The following is a 16,489-nucleotide window of genomic DNA, read 5'->3' on the forward strand; positions in this document are numbered from 1 at the left end:
AAAGAAATGCATGGTATAAAAATTTTCCATGTGTTTAACTATATTCAAAAGATGATATTAATAAAATGAGAAATGGGTGAAATTTAAGAAGCAATGCCATAGTATGCCATTAGTATTAATTTCCTAGATAACTTCATGCTACACTAATTTTTGTGGTTGCCATAAACTTTTGAAAGGAACAACATGATTCCATGACAATATAGTATGATGTGACTGATTTCTGCAAAACTGATGTATGATCAAAGGTTAAAAGTCCTTTTCACAGTATTTGTTCTTACACATAAAGAAATTACTATTTATGCCTTTTTTATTCACACTCTTCCATTTAATACTTTATATATAGGTGACTACTTGTATATTATCATAATAAATGTCTAAACCTTTTGACCAAAGTTTAACTATTATAAAATTCAACTATTTTAAAGAAATAATGTAAGCAATGGGAATATATATAACAACTCCCACCCATTTTCTCTAGTTAACACCCACATTCTTTAAGACACAAGCTAAAAGACAGTTTCTCCTAGGTACCATTCCATGGTATCTGGTTCTGGTCTACTACTAAATAGTAATATCTATATCTATATCTATATCTATCTATCTATCTATCTATCTATCTATCTATCTATCTATCTATCTATCTATCTATCTATCTATCCATCCATCCATCCATCCATCCATCCATCCATCCATCCATCCATCCATCCATCCATCTATCTATCTATCTATCTATCTATCTATCTATCTATCTATCTATCTATCTATCTACCTAATCTTTAGATATGTTATATATACAATGTATTTCTAGTTTTTAAAGGAAAAGAAGCCACTCCAGTGCCCATGGGAGTAAACTATAGCTCAATTGTATGTGGCTGCTAAATTTATAGTTGGGAAAATTATCATGAGATATATTGAGTGCATTTGATAGAATGTTAAATCACAGTGCAGGAGGAAATCTAAGTTGACTATCATTGCAGTTATGTGGAAGGAAATAGCAAAAGTAAGTTTGGCAAACACTAACAATGTTGCATTTAGACAGGGAAACTATGGATTATTACTTTTAATTTTCTGTGTATCACAGATTGATAATTTTTATTTCCCCAGCAACCTCCTTCTCTTTTTCTAGTAAAAAAATCCCCACGACCTTCTGAGAGAATACTAATGTCTTCTGAGTTTGTATGGATTCTGTGAGATTCACTTTACTCCTTATATCCCCCAAATCAAATGGTCCCAGGTGAACAGATCCAGTCATACAAGCCTTGTGGAACTTTGGAAAAGATCCCCTTTCTGTTGTGGATGGGGAGGAGGGTAGAACTTTAGCCATGGATGGGGAAGAAGGTAGAACATTAGACACAGGCAGCATTAGTGTGAGAAATGCAGAGACAAAAGATGGAGGATGATTTTGGGGAACATCGTTTCATTGTGATACCTAACTGTCTGCTGTGGACTATCCCTAAATTATTTTTTAGCACTACCTGTATCTTTATTTTTGACCTAAGATATTCTGGATTTGTTTGTTTGGTTGGGTTTTTGGCTCTTCAGTTACAACATAAAAAGCCTTGAATTAGTTGAGTAATCAGACTGTGTTTCTTTTATGTAGAGAAAGAAATATTCACCTGTGAGCGTTCTGAAGCAACCCCAGCATCCTGCCGTTAGTGTTCATTTCTTGACTATGATTCTTCTGCAATAGAAGGATAGATGAAATATTAACATTAACATCATAGTTCAAAAATTCAGAAATCTTGACTCAGCCCAGACCTTGTGTTCTGGTCCTGATGTTCAGGTGGAGGGGCCGAGGGAGCACAGAGGGCTTGTGTCCTGATGCTTCATCTTCCTAGCTCCCCCTCCCTTCCTCTAACGACAGCCTCTGCTTTTGCTTAGAGCCAGGCCCTTTTCCTAACTCTGACACAGGTGAGCAAATTAAATAAATTAGTTCATTGGGTACCCTTCGGAGACATTGCAAAAAGACATTACGAAAAGAAACGTTGATAGGAGACTGAGAGATGTTGGTGCCTGTAAAACCAGCCTTATGGAGGATGCTGGCTTCAGAGAGGGAGGGCACAATACCCATGTGAACAATGGTCCAGGCAACAGGTTGATCCGGTACCTGTCAGCCTCAAGAGTGCCAACATCTTGCCCTTTCCATAGCTTAAACACCCAAGAGGTATGGTCTCTTCCACTCCTACTGAGATACAATTCATTGGGCTTCTCACCTGCGCCTGCTAGTACCAATTAAGTGACGTGTCTAGCATCTCTAGTGTGGCACCTGAGGGAACCTTGTGTGCAGGTGTGTGCAGCCTAATCTAAAAGTCATGATGTCTCTGTTCTTCCCTGAACTTCCAGTCACTGGCATTCATTAGGGCAGGCCAGTGATGCTTTATTCAGTGCCTGGCTGAGAAAGACAGAAGTCACTGAAAGATGAAGATAGCAGTGCATGCTTTGAAGAGAGAAAATGTTAAAAATATCCTTTTATTCTCTGACAGTTTCAACACCCACACAAGTGGGGCTTAGCAGTTTTTCACCCTATTAACCCCTCACAGCCCCTCTCTCTCCCGTGAAACCCTTATTCTCCCACCAAGCCCCCTCTGTTTTCATGCCCTTTACTCTGTTTTTGTGACATACTGTTTGAATGAACATGGATGGATGATGTGTGTTGTGTGCGTGTGGGGTTGTTTACTGGTTGTATATGAGCAGAAGCATCGTATATGAGGCCATACCACTAGCAAATCGGACATACCCTTCCCCAGGCAAATATAAATTGCCATCAGTCCCTTAGGGAGTGGTGAGCCTTGTGAGCCTCTCCCCTTTCCAGGGTGAATGCTGATAGGCCCAATCCTGCCCCTCCTCTTTCCATGGAGAATGCTGATTGGCCCATTCCTGTGCTGATCTTGTGTCATAATAATCACAGTGGCAGCAAGCTCAAATCCAGAGAGCATCTTGCTGTAGCCTATATAATCTCCCTCCTCCAGCCCTTACATTCTTTCCATCCTCGCTCCCAAATTGCTCCTTGAGCCTTGTTCAAGATGATATAGATGTCCCATTTAAGGCTGAGCACTCAACAGTTACCTGTTTCCAGTATTTGAGCAGTTAAGAGTCTCTGCGTTAATGCTCCACAACACACAAAGAAACCTCTCTGGTGAAAGCTGGGAACAGCACTACCTGTGGGCATAAGCAGGAATATTTAGAAACCAGTTCTATCCCATATCCACTTAGCAAAACAACTGTGGGTTGTCTCTCCACCGCCTGACAACCTATGATCTGTCCAGCCAGGTAAACTTAACAAAGCCTACAACCCTAGGGTCAGTTTCCTTTTATGGACAGGCTTCAATGCAGTGGAAAGCAGTTGGTTTTCTCCACCGTTGTTATGCCACCGTCTTACCCGTAGGCACATTTCACCTAGCTGCTCACTATTATAGATCACAAGTTCAAAGCCAGGTAAGACTGTTCAGCACTTTTCTCCCTCAGCAGCCAGCATAGCATCTTCCAGTAGTGGGGAAGGTTTTTTTTTTTTTTTAAATCTCTTCTCAGTTCCAGCTTGCTTTCTCTCTGTCTGGTAACTAATGTGTGTAATGTGTGTGGAGCTGAAGAGAGAAATTGTAAATGAACATACTCAGATGGAGGGTGGAGACAGAGAGAGAGAGAGAGAGAGAGAGAGAGAGAGAGAGAGAGAGAGAGAAGCAAATGAGCTAGCTTAGCTGTCAGAAGGAGGCAAATCTTGAGCTGGAAAAATGAAATGAAAGAGAAGAAAAAAGAAAGAAAGAAAGAAAGAAAGAAAGAAAGAAAGAAAGAAAGAAAGAAAGAAAGAAAGAAAGAAAGAAAGAAAGGAACGAACGGACTGATCCAGGGCAGCAGACAGCTAACTCCCTCCTCATCTATAGGACTCTGAGAACAATCACCATGGTTCGTGGTCTAGTCCATGGTCAGAACCGAGCTGGTTGGACAAGTCTTCTCCTTTGGCAAAAGAAGTGAGCAAACGGCGAGGGTGGCTCACCTGCAACCTCAGCTCTTCGGAGACCTGGGCAGGAAGATTTCTTCCACTCCAAGGCCAGTGTAGGCTACAGAGATTCAACCATCCTCTCTCGAGCTCTCCTTGTTATTTGGCTTCTATGGACTATGATTATAGAGTGGTTATCCTATACTTTATTACTAATATCCACTTATAAATGAGTGCATACCATACATGTCCTTTTGGGTTTGGGTTACCTCATTCAGGATGATATTCTGAAGTTCCATCCATCTGCCTGCAAAAGCCATGATGTCTTTGTTTTTAATGGCTGTGTAGTATTCCATTGTGTAAATGAACATGTTCTTTATCCATTCTTCAGTTGAGGGGCATTGAGGTTGTTTCCAGTTTTTGGCTCTTACAAATAATAATAATCTAAAAAAGGTAGGAAAGGAGTTTGGGAAAAGAGAGGACGCAACAAAAATTGTTGATAAGTGCTTGAAATGCGGTTAGTATTATTGAGTGCTGGAGCAATGGCTCAGTAGTTAAGAGCACCAATTGTTCTCCAAAAGGAGAGTTCAAACCCCAGCTACTACTTGATGGCATACGGCCATTAAAACAGTAGATATTGTTGAAAAGCTATTCTTTTATTTAATTGTTTTCAACTTCAAAACGGTAGTCATGTTTTCTCTGCTAGCCACAGCTCCATTGACTTGGTAGGATCATATTCCATTCAGCTACCACATGGTCTCAATGACTATGGTTTATAGCTGGTACCCCAATGTACAATTGCTGATATATTTGGTGATGACTTACTAATTAAAGGGACTCTGGTTAGCTTGAATGTGGAAAGTATAGCTCTGGTATGCTTTGCCCTTCTTAGGCACTCTGCCTTACAACTCTGCCTTGGTAAAAGCTGTTTACATTTCCTAAAGCTAGCCTCCAAGGTCTATTCCTTTATTTGTCTACTTCCTCCTCCTGAGGCTGACTACCAATGTCCAGCTATCAAAGTGTTGAAGTCCAGCAATAAAAGCCCCTTTGTCTCACTTAATTAACATGCCCAATTAAAGTTAAACACCTCATCCTAGCATGGGGTTTCCCAATTTACCTTTATAAACCACCATTTTCCTTTGTGCCACATCTGTTTCCTCGCTATCCAGAGGCTGATCTTTGTCCCACTCTAGGGCAAATACCCCTTCCCTAGCTCACTTGACTTTCTTCCTTCCCTCTCCTTTGTTCCCTTCCCCTTCTCTCTCTCTCACTATATTTCCTGTCTTTGTCTTACCCTTGCTCTCTGTCCCCCTGGGACAAATAAGTCTCCTTTGTGCTGAGAACTTGGTCTTTAGGGTCCTGATCTGATACTTTTCCTTTCATTAAATCAGTTAGAGGGTTGTTTTGCTAAAACACTGAATGCATTTATTGGCGTATGCTGGCAGTATGAGGCAATGTTTATGTAAACTATAATCAGTAACTAAGCTGAAATACTTATGATAATGCAATTAAATTATTTTTAGAAAACAGTAAGTATGAATAGATTTTAAAATTTGAAATGAAGGCATAATATTTATGCACAATAAAATAAAGATGCAGGCGTAGTACTGTGATCAGAGCAGTACAGACAATAGTAGAGACAATTAGTAAAGACAATGAATTGCAACTTGCTAAAATAAAAACCAACCCTGTTTGTTATGCAAAAGTTATTTGAGATCCTAATATAGGGGCTGCGGAGATAGTTCAAATGGTAAAGCATTGCCTCACAAGGGTACAGACCCGAATCCAAATCCTCAAACCCATGTAAGATCCATGTAAGGTGGCATGTTCTTGTAAAACCAATGATCATGAGATATAGACAAAGGCAGGCTGATTCCCGGGCACTTGCAAGTCAGCTGGTCTAGCCGACTCAGTGAAGTTGTAGACCAAAAAAAAAAAAAAAGACTCTACCTCAAACATAAGATGGAAGGCTTCTGAGTCATGGCACCCAAGGTTACCCCCTGATTTTCATACACACAGGCATCCACCCGAATGCACATGCAAACCTGCACATACGTGTGCACCGATACTCCACACACAAACACCACACAAATAATAACATACTCACTGCTAAGAGCAAATAGTAGATCTGCTTAGTCATTAAAAACAGAAAGCAATTAAATTAACTGTTTTAAATCAGAATTAAGGAAACAAAAATGTCTCTTAAATGATTTATAGCAACAGACTGAGCTTGTAACAGTAGCTTGGAATTTTGTCCAGTTAAAAAACTTTTAAGTGTATTTGGGACACTTTTGGTATGTAAATGTGTTTTTTCCACCATATTATTTTTTTTAAATGAAAACAGGGTCTCATTCTGTAGCCCACACTGGCCAAACACACACACACAGACAGAAAGACAGGGAAAAAAGTATGTAATTTGTTCCAGAAATTTTGTTAAGATACTTTGAGGAAAAGTCTATAATGAATTTTCCAAAAAGAGAAACACCATTGGTTTGGCCACAAAACATTTCCTCGCCGTTTATATCCCCCTCTGCAATAGCATCAAAGATCAAGAGACCAAAAAATGTGAAAAATTGCTAAATTAAAACATTTACTTATTTTGTTCCTCTGTCTTATATGTATTTAAAATTCATGCTCAGTTTTCAAAAGCAGACTCTCTGAAAAGTGTTGCAGATACAGTTAGACATTCTATAGTCCGTATGTACAAATGGGTATGAATCATTGCTGGTTTACCAAGCTTGCTGAGAAGTGAGGAAACAATAAACTCAATGCTCTTCTGTTCCTTGCCAGTGCATGCGGTTGAGTAATGGAAGAGTTTTCCAACGATCGGCTATACCAGCACTCCAATATTTAGAAACAAAAGGAATGCTTGCCAGATACCCAATCATCAAAGAAAATGCCAGTATGTTATTTACAAGTTCCATGATACTAGACTTCTCATCTGAGCAATGCCATCTGAAACTCCCAGGGAAAAGAAAATCTTGTGTAAGACTTAGTCAGTTTTTGTTTTTTGGTTTTTTTCTTTGCTGAAGTCGAATATGTCATGATAAAAATGTCAGCAGCTTTTACACTTCCTGTGATGCAGACCAAGATGTGCAAGATCTTAGGTTCTTGGATTTCAGCATGAGTGGTGGAAGGGTACCCAGGCCTCATCCCTATCTGAGGTAGTTGACGACTACTGGGAGGAGAGTCATTGTTCTTCATGATTACGGTTCCTGGTAGGATGCCCATGCTCCAGTGGATGGACCCAAACTCATGGACATGTGAGCAGAACTAATTGGACTCAATGGGGTTTAAAAAAAAAGTGCATGAAAATTCAAGGAGGACATGTTTCGTCAGTTCCAGGATGGTTTGGGGTAGTAGATATAATCAAAATTCATTGTATACATTTATACAATTCTCAAATAGTAAATAAAAATATAACTTTGTTGATTGTTGGAAGTGTATTGAAATTAGTTGTAGTGTTATATAAGTTAGTTGCAATACTAAAGAAAAATTGAAAGTGATTCGTTAATGTTTTATAAACTTGGAGTTTCTGTTTACATGATCCCTTTAATAATCTGATGTATTAAACTTACACACACACACACACACACACACACACACACACACACACACACACACACACACACCCCTTTTAAAGATTGAAACAATGAAGGCCAGAGGAGAATGTTTTTGTTTGCTTGGCCATGAGTAAGTCTGGAAGAGAACCGTCTTACTGACCAAGTCCTTTAGTCTCTGGATGTAGGCAGGGGTCGGTAGAGTGGTGGGTGGTACAGCAGACTATATCATGCCATGTGATCTTCTATCACCCTCCTTAAGGAAGCACAGTGAACAAACACCGGACAGGAGATTCATTTCCTACTTCCTTGACAGAAAGTAGCAATCTAGGATGCCCCTTGGAGATTTTGAGCAGTATGTGAAGCATGCTTAGCTGCAGCGTGAGACAGTGGGTGCCTGTGCACAGAAAGATCAGCTGAAGCAAAAGCATTTTGCCAGTAGGTATCCATAATGTTCAACTGCACTAACCTATTTCTCTCTTTCCTTTGGGCAATAAAACTTCTTTCTACTGGAAGGGATGCTTCACTGAGTTTATAACCTTATAATTTCGGGTTCCTTGTTTTACTTAATGTTTGAGAAACACTGGTTCCGACGGTTGCTACAGTTAGGTTGGGGAGGGGACCACAGCCAATGGCATGAGAGCTGTCCGTGTATGGGGAAGGCTTTGATGCCTGTGGAGTATCTCTCTGGCTGAGTTACTACTTCCTTATTCCTTTTTCTGTCTTACCATAGTGTCATCTTTTCTTCACGAGGCTGTAGAAAGCGTGGAAAGGAAGACATAGCCCAGGTGACTTGCTGATCACCTCACATTACCACACTGAATCCTCACAAGTGGACATGGCCACCTTCATTTTAGGAACAAGTGTGGTAAGAGTCAGCAAGCAAAGGAAGTGCCTGTACATTACAAAGCAGTGAGGCTGACCCCAGGCCTTTGTCCCAGATGCACTCCCTACACTGTCCTATCTCAGCGTGAGAGCTAAGATTAAAAAAAAGTGAGGTTCAGGAGGGCTGACTTCCTGAGATGATGTTTTAGCTTTTTCCTTTTAGCTACCACTGCATTTATCAAATACCTCCTTGGGAATTCGCAACCCTCCATTGGAAAACAAGTGGCAGACATAGAAAAGTGTCCCTGGAGGATGCTGAGGTGGCTCTGTGGGTAAGGTGCTTGTTGTACAAGCATGAGGACCTGAGCTTGGATTCCTGGCACACATGTAAAAGCAGAATGTGGTGGGATGTCATCCCAGCAGTGGGACGGGGATACAGGAGACGCCCCAGGGTTCACTAGACAGTCAGTCTAACCAACGAATAAGATGTAAGCTTCAGGTTCAGTCACACACACACACACACACACACACACACACACACACACACACACACACACACACAGGCACACTCTCATACACGCACTCAGAGTGGGGAGGTATGGTAATGTGGTATGCACCATGTGATGGTACATAGAAAAAAATCCCTAGACAGAGAGAGGCCACAGCAATACAGGGACACTGTCTCTAGACACTGGAGACAAACTGCCTTTTTAGCATGCTTCAGTTTGTAAGGTGAGCCCAGGTTCCAGCCTGAGCTCAGAGGAACCCACAGTCCTTGGTTTTTCTGACCTTTCCACATGTGAATTTGTGTCCAACTCCCTGCTTAATAACTGCAGTCTTAATTTTAGCTCCTGAGTCCTGGAGGCATACATGCTAATTGGCCATTCGGTCCTTTGGCTGTGTTTAAGCCTCTAATTCAATCCTTTGGCTTCCAACTTTCCCTTTTGCCTCCCATGAACTTCCTACCTTGGGTTTAGTCCTCAGATTCTAATTTAGCCAGAAGGGGCTACAGTAAGAAGGCCAATGTGTCTAAAGTCTAGCATTGAGAGACCCTAACAAATTCTGTGGTACCTGAATTTAGAAACTGGTGCATTCCACTTTGAGTTTATGAGAAATGGGAACCAAGAATTCTGTACCAGCCAGTTTTTATGTCAAGTTGAAATAAGCTAGCATCATCTGAAAGGAAGGAAATCCTAATTGAGAAAATATCTCCATAAGATGGGGCTGTAGGCAAACCTGTGGGGCATTTTCTTAATTAGTAGTTGATGTGGGAGGGAAGTCCATTGTGGGTACTACCACTCTTGGGCTGGTGGTCCTGGATGCTATTAAAATAAGACAAGCTGAGCAAGTCAGTACAGAGCGTTCCTCCATGGCCTCTGCAGCAGCTCCTGCTTCCAGGTCCTTGCCTTGCTTGAATTCCTTCCTCGGATATCTTCATAGGACTATTCAGGCTATGTAAGCCAAATGATCTCTTTCCTTCCCAAGTTGCATTTGATGATGGTGTTTATTGAAGTGATAGTAACTCTTAACAACGTAACTATGACAGACTGGATTCTCCAGAAGTGCCGCACCAATGAGAGAGCTCTAGAGACCTCTGTGTCTACCTACTTAAATCCTTATAGCCAAGAGCTCCCCTATGTTAACTTGTTAGATCTGGGAAACTGTGAGGCCTCCTATCTGCAGCTGGTAACCTGAGCCTCAGGAGAGCTGGCGGTGCAGGTTCATGCCACGCACTCTGGTCGAGTCAGCGGAAGCCGAGAGGCTTAAAAGTCACTCATGAGGAAAAGAGTTTCAAGGAAGCTCTCTTCCTGGAGTCTGGCGTTCTCTTAATTCTCCATTCCCGAGTTAGTCTAGTGTATGGATCCACGTGCTCTGTAGCCTTGTCAGAACTGCATATTATAGATAAAAAATTGGAAGCAAAGGTTAATGCCCTAGAAGAAGTAGTGCTGGCAATAGGGCAAGATATTGCTAATATTAAGACCAGGTTACCTACTAAATGTCATGCTTCTTTCCAATTCATTTGTGTTACCCCCTTACATTATAATACAACCAGTGAGTGGGAAAGGACTAAAGCTCATTTGCAGGGAATTTGGAGAGATACTGATATTTCTCATGACTTGGAACAGTTAAAGGTGAAAATTTCAGATATTAGTAAAAGTCATTTGGACACTTGGAACATTGACAAATTGGCTAGAGATTTAAAAAACAGCCTAAGTGCATTGAACCCCCTGGATTGGGTTCAATATATAATCCTACTTGTTGTTATTCTTGGCATTGTTTTACTAGTAATCATTGTGTTTCCACTTATCTTTAGAGTGCTCCTGAGGTCTGTAGCTACGATGAGGTGAGACATCCTGGAACTTCGGCTGAAAAATAAAAAAGGAAAGGGAGAAATGCCACGCACTCTGGTCAAGTCAGTGGAAGCCGAGAGGCTTAAAAGTCACTCATGAGGAAAAGAGTTTCAAGGAAGCTCTCCTCCTGGAGTCTGGCGTTCTCTTAATTCTCCATTCCCACATTAGTCTAGTGTATGGATCCACATGCTCTCTTTCAATATCATCCTATTATAAGTGCCTTTTAAGATTGAATTCTGACATAGCTAAAGCCTCAGTGTTCCAACAGTCCTAGATCGTCCTTGAGTAAGACCTTGGGCTTGGAATTCAGTTCTGCCCCTGGTATTACACTATCTCTTTGAGTAAAAGTTAGGTCACTGCCCTTCACAGGAATCTACCATCACCAAGGAAGAAAGAAGTTTCTGACCGTAGGAGAAACCAGAATAGATACTTAGAACTATAGCTGAGTTACACCCATATACAGGAATTTACAATGGTTTAGGAAGTAGATCGGGCTGTGGTTTTAGAGTATTGCATTATTCATGAGATGGTTAGCTAGAACGGAACTCCCTAGTTAGAACCATGACTTGGGTGTGAAAGCCCTTGCCCTAGGAGAGTAAAGACCTCACACCTGGCTTCTAAGACTATAGCTGACCTTAGATAGGGTTGACTTTGTCTCAGTTATTTTATTGCCCAGTTCCTGCCAGTCTTTGCGTTTTCATTCCTCTGTTCTGTGTAAGAGTCATTAAGCATCCGGTTACCTCATTTGTACCTTGCGGGTAAGGCACACAACTTCCTTATTGTCTTCTGCATAAAAAGTCTGATGCTTAATTTGAAAAATACATTCAGATTCCACACGACCTCTCCTGTGTGTGTCTATTTGTCACTCATCCTACGCTTTGTCCACCCGAGACTAGAGACCCATTCCACGCAGACAAAGGGGCCCAGAGGGTCTGCGGCAGGTTCAGACATTCAGCAGCTAGTTTCAGGAATCAAAATTGAAATTCTTACACTCTGCTGTCAGGGGGGTAAACAGGTAGCATTCCGTGGGAGAGCCAGAGCTCACTCTATAATTAAATCAGGTGTACCATATCTAGCAATTCTGCTGCTATGTATAACCAAAAGTAATGTGCACATATGTGGGTGGAAATGTTCCTATCGCATTGTTCATCATAGCCTCAAATTAGAAACTGCAAATGTCATCGGTAGACTGCACAAACAAATGAGCTCAAAATGCACACAAAGAAAGGTGTGCTCATATGATTGAAAACTGTCCAACAATGGCCAATAGTGAATGGCACTAAAAAGACATCTTCTTATTGATTTGGATCTTTGCAGTTTATGACCTAAGACAAATGAGTCATGAAAAAGTGATGCTGAACAATTCTGTTGGACTTATAGTAAATTCAGAGTTACAGTGTGAACATGCTTCCCTAAGACAGCTCTTAGGTTATGGCCCGAACCTGTAAGGATCACATTCCCATCTCATCTTTAAAGCTTAGTCCTTCAGATGATGGCTGCAGTGAACAGGAAGAACTTCAGATGGCTGCAGTGGAGCATCCATCCCACCCAAAGCAGTGTTAAAAGGGCATGCTCGCTGGATGGAGGCTACGGGAGGAGTCCCGCAGCACTGGGAGCGTGGAGTCTGCAGTCAAGCCACCTGGTCCAGTTCTGACTCTGCAGTGTGCTTGCTGTGAGGTGTGTGGAGTAATAGTCACCAACTGCTGTGGGCTGAATGCATGTTGGAACCCAATCACAAAGGTGACAGAATTAACTATGGAGGTTGGGGCTTTCAGGGGCTGATCAAAGGACTGAGACCTCAGGAAATGGAGAGTGGCTATGAAATCCAAGGGAGCTAATTTGTCTCTTCCCATCATGCACAGCTAGCAGGTTCCATCTTTGACCTAGAAAATTAGCCACCGTCAAATGCTGAATCTGATCATGCCTTGATTTTGGACTTCCTAGCTTCTAAATTCTGAAAATGAATTTTTGTTATTTACAAGCTAAAAGAAAACCACAATGCCCAAGAACAAAGCACTACTACACACAACATAAATGGATCTCACAAGTATGGTTGCTCAAAAGAAACCACACACAAAAGGCTACATAATGCATGACTCAACTTACATAAAAATTAAAATGGCAAAAGCTGCTCTCAATTGTATAGAGCATGGGAGCTGGCTTTGGGAAGGGACTAAAAACTGGCAGGAGTGTCAAAGAAAGCTCCTAAGCAGAGAATAATAGCTTTTATTTAGAGAGTTAAGTGCTGTTTGTTTTATTCCATTTTAAATGAAGTTTCAGAGGGGTTTCTATTTAGTTACACAGTACATTAATTGTTTTGAGAATCATGTGCTTAGATGATTTGATAACATTAGGAAACATTCTTAAATTGGTAGTCTATCCATAAAAATAAGGTGCATTGAAGAATGGTGGTTTTTTTTTATTATTGGCTATTTTATTTATTTACATTTCAAATGTTGTCCTCCTTCCCAGTTTCCCCACCAAAAACCCCCTATCCCCTCCCCCTGATTCTATGAGGCTCCTCCCACACCCACCCACCCACCCCCTCCTGCCTCACCACCCTAGCATTCCCCTACACTGGGGCATCTGAGCCTCCACAACACCAAGGGCCTCCCCTCCCATTGATGCCTGACAAGGCCATCCTCTGCTACATATGCAGCTGGAGCCATGGGTGGCTTCATATGTACTCTTTGGTTGGTGGTTTAGTCCCTGGGAGTTCAAGGGGGTCTTGTTGGTTGATATTGTTGTTCTTACTGTGGGGTTGTGAACCCTTTCAGCTCCTTCAGTCCTTCCCCTAACTCCTCCATTAGGGTTCCTGTGCACAGTCCGATAGTTGGCTGTAAGTTTAAATACCCATAATTATTCTCCAAATTTGACTTGCATAAGATTTACACACTTTTGGGAGTTTGTAAAAGTGTAGTGATAAAAAAAATTGTGCAAATGTTAGAGAGGCTCCTGAAAGCATAAAATTCCATTAAAAAAAAAAAAAGCATAGTGGTGAGACCATGCAGGTCAAGTTCAGGAGGGGTACAGGGTGGAGTGAAAGGTCACTGTAGAGAGAAACTGCAGAAGGGTTTGAGAGGGACTGTTCTTCATCTCAGAGACTACAGAAAGTCATTACGAATTTTGAGTAGTAACATTCCTTTTTCTAATTCTTTTTATTTCCAAAAAATATGAATTGTAATAATAATTTTTCCCCTTCCCACCAATCCATAGTGGTGGGTTAGGAAATTGATACCTAAAAAGGCTAAGTAGCTTATCCCAAGTCAATAGAAGTGAGCTTTTACCAACTATTTATTTATACATGTGTGTGTTCTTGCTTGAGTTTCTATGTAACATTTGCATGCAGGAGCCCATAGAGGCCAGGAGAGGGTGCCAGATCTCTGGAATTGGAATTACACACAGTTGTGTATCTTGACAATGGGTTTTGAAAACCAAACCTGGGTCCTCTGCAAGATTAGCAAGAACTCTTAACTCCAGAGCCATCTAGTCAGTCCCCAGTTTTGCCTTTTCTAAAAGAATGATTTCCTCCCAAACAATAGCATTAGAAGGATTCTACAAATAATGTATTTCTTGGTGATGGGAAGCACTGGGTTGTTAAAGAGTGCATGGAAAACCCAGTGGCATTACGAGCAGTTATCCAGGATGAAGGGCTAGCAGGGTTCCCATAGCAATGAAAATCCTAGATACAGAACTTTGTCTTTCCTAGGCCAGAGAGTGTGACCTGATGATCTTATCCAAGCTATTAAGTCAAGAGGCATTCAGGCCTGTGTGAGCTCAGGGCTCTGCCTCTAGCAAAATACCTTTTAAAATTTTTAGTAAGTCATAATTAATGGTTCTTCCTTCTTGTCTCAGGAACATTCTTCTGCTCAGAGATGCACATTATGAATATCTTTTTGAAATTTTCCGTTTCTTCCATAGCCTTTGGGTTTGTCTCGTGTGAGAGATAAGAAGGTAGAAATTTCTCTTTATCCGTACTGAAATCTGAATCACTGCCGGGGATCTGAGTTATTGATGTTGTAAGATGCGCATTCACTTCTGCCTGTCCAGTCAAACCCTTAATTTTACATGGCCATCTGGGTTCAACTCCCAGGATCACTCCTTCTCCGCCTGTCATTGAAAGCAGTTTACTAGGGCTCCTGGAGTGTTGGCCTCTTTAAGTATTTTATGGGATACAAACACTTGTTTCACTAGTGGGTGTAAAGTGCTAAACGCATGGCCAGAAAGTACATTATTGTTATATTAAGACAGGTTTCCTGGACTTTCTACAACTCAATGGATACTTTCTCAGCCATTTTTAGTACTGATTATCTAAGGAGTCAGGCAAGGTAGTGTCTTAATTGAATATTTTCAATAACTACATTGATTCTCTCCCCACATCTCTCATCTCTCCAAAATATGAAATAAAAATTAGAGGGATTAACACTCAGAAGTACATTTGAGAAGTTATTACTATTATAAAGCACTTAAAATCCAAGATAGAATCTGATTGGTTAACTTAAAGTCCTTGTCTTTAGCCTTCAAGGATACGAACAGAAATAGATTCTGCATGCTATTTTACAAAAGCATAAACATAAAAACCTGGGCCCTCACTCTGCAACCATGGAAAACTCAACTGCTAGCTTCCCTTGCCCATTAAAGGAAGGTGAGCGTTATACTTCTTTCATGGAGTCCTTGTAAGGTTTGAAGCAGACAGTCAATATAAAAGAGCTTAGTAAGTAATCGGAACTCATTAAATGAGAGTATAAAAAGACACCACCCGTGCACCACCTGACTCTTCTTTACAAGTTAGCACGGCCTGGCTTCTGCCTGCTGTTTGTGTTGCCTGACAGCACTCACAACTGCCTCTCCACCAGAAATCAGTGCTCAGCCCAAGGAAGCTTCCGACCCAAGAGGTACCAGCCCTATCTTCATGGGCAAATCCCAGCCAGTAGCCAGTAGCCGTACAAAGGCTGCCTCTATGCTTCAAGGTGGGCTATTTTGTGGTGTATCTTCTGCTTTCTTGTGGAATCGAAGCAAGACTAGTTTTCAGCTATGCACTCCCTCTGGTTTGAGGTTTTAACTTCCATCTTTGCTTCTTGTACTCTTATTACCATGGGGATACTGCTTTCAGCTATTTATAAGAATCTTCATTTCCATCCTGGCTTATGAGGAATCCGATTAAAGACCACTGCTATTGGAAGCGATCCCAGAAAGATGACCTATGACAAGATTCTCTGGATCTCAAGATATTGCTGGTAGACATTGTCACTACTCTGTCCTATAAAAATATATTCATTTGTGAATATTAAAACCAACAGTAAGCAATAAAAAGGAGACCAAATTATTGTAGTGAAACAGTCTAACACTATTAAAAATATTGAAAGGGTTTAGATAGCTGATTGGTTTATTAAAGACAGCAATGACAAGGGAACTCCCACTGCCTTTGTTTATTCTGCTTATTATTTGGTTTTATGGTCTTTTAGTCTTTCATCATCAATCTCGTTATATATAGTACAATCAAGACAGTGGTAAGCATTTTAAAACAGCCAGGGGTTTATTAATGCAGTATACACATAACATACCACAAACTTTACAAATGTAAGTGCAGAACACTACCAAATTCCAAATTGTGATATCTATGTAAGGACTTCAACTTGGCATGAAGTCAACCCCAATAACACTTTAGTATCTGGAAAAGGACTTGAAAACACTGGTTTTATTAAGAAGTATGGGGACACTAGCCATGAAAATCAGGAAGAAACATCTACTCACAAACATTAAAACATAAGCTATGGTAACTAGAACACTATAGCATTGCTATGAAAGAAAATGGTAGA

The sequence above is a fragment of the Mus musculus genome, chromosome 1 (assembly GCF_000001635.26).
Source record: "Mus musculus strain C57BL/6J chromosome 1, GRCm38.p6 C57BL/6J".
In the NCBI taxonomy this organism is placed as follows: Eukaryota; Metazoa; Chordata; class Mammalia; order Rodentia; family Muridae; genus Mus; species Mus musculus.